Genomic DNA, 1,394 nt, shown 5'->3' on the forward strand with positions numbered 1-1,394 from the left:
CCGCGAGGCAAACAAGGCATTTGCCTTGGGCGGCATTTTCCAGGGGGCGGCAAAAAACGCCTTGCGGCTAACAGACATGCTGGGCTGGTTGCTGGGCGGCCGGCGAGGGAGCTCTTCCCCTGAGCTCTCTGCTCAGCTCCCTCGCGCGCCGCCCGCAGAGTGAGACTGGGAGCCGGAATATGATGTCATATTCCGGCTCCGCCTCCCAGCCTCACTCTGCGGGCGGCGCGCGAGGGAGCTGAGCAGAGAGCTCAGGGGAAGAGCTCCCTCGCCGGCCGCCCAGCCTGCCAGCCAGTGCCGCCCTGCAGCCACTGGACCACCAGGGAATGGGAGAACCCCCCCACCCCCAGCATTCCCAAAGGTAGGGGGGGGAGTAAATTAAAAAAAAAATGTGTTAATGTGAGTGTGTGTGTGTGTCTCTGACTGTGTGTGTCTGATAGTGTGTGTGTGTGTGTCTGTTAGTGTGTGTGTGTCTGTTAGTGTGTGTGTGTGTGTCTGTTAGTGTGTGTGTGTGTGTGTGTGTGTTAGTGTGTGTCTGTGACTGTGTGTGTTAGTGTGTGTCTGTGACTGTGTGTGTCTGTTAGTGTGTGTGTGTGTCTGACTGTGTGTGTCTGACTGTGTGTGTCTGACTGTGTGTGTCTGACTGTGTGTGTCCGACAGTGTGTGTCTGTTAGTGTGTGTGTCTGTTAGTGTGTGTGTGTCCGACTGTGTGTGTTTGTTAGTGTGTGTGTCTCACTGTGTGTGTCTGTTAGTGTGTGTGTGTGTCTGTTAGTGTGTGTCTGTGACTGTGTGTGTTAGTGTGTGTGTGTGTCTTTTAGTGTGTGTGTGTCTGTTAGTGTGTGTGTCTGACTGTGTGTGTCTGACTCTGTGTGTCCGACAGTGTGTGTCTGTTAGTGTGTGTGTCTGTTAGTGTGTGTGTGTCCGACTGTGTGTGTTTGTTAGTGTGTGTGTCTCACTGTGTGTGTCTGTTAGTGTGTGTGTCCCCGACTGTGTGTGTTTGTTAGTGTGTGTGTCTCACTGTGTGTGTCTGTTAGTGTGTGTGTGTTTCTGTTAGTGTGTGTCTGTGACTGTGTGTGTTAGTGTGTGTGTGTCTGTTAGTGTGTGTGTCTGACTGTGTGTGTCTGACTGTGTGTGTCCGACAGTTTGTGTCTGTTAGTGTGTGTGTCTGTTAGTGTGTGTGTGTCCGACTGTGTGTGTTTGTTAGTGTGTGTGTCTCACTGTGTGTGTCTGTTAGTGTGTGTGTGTCAGACTGTGTGTGTTTGTTAGTGTGTGTGTCAGACTGTGTGTGTTTGTTAGTGTGTGTGTCTCACTGTGTGTGTCTGTTAGTGTGTGTGTATCCGACTTTGTGTGTTTGTTAGTGTGTGTGTCTGACTGTGTGTGTTTGTTAGTGTGTG

Source organism: Pelobates fuscus, chromosome 3 (assembly GCF_036172605.1).
Source record: "Pelobates fuscus isolate aPelFus1 chromosome 3, aPelFus1.pri, whole genome shotgun sequence".
NCBI classification, from domain to species: domain Eukaryota; kingdom Metazoa; phylum Chordata; class Amphibia; order Anura; family Pelobatidae; genus Pelobates; species Pelobates fuscus.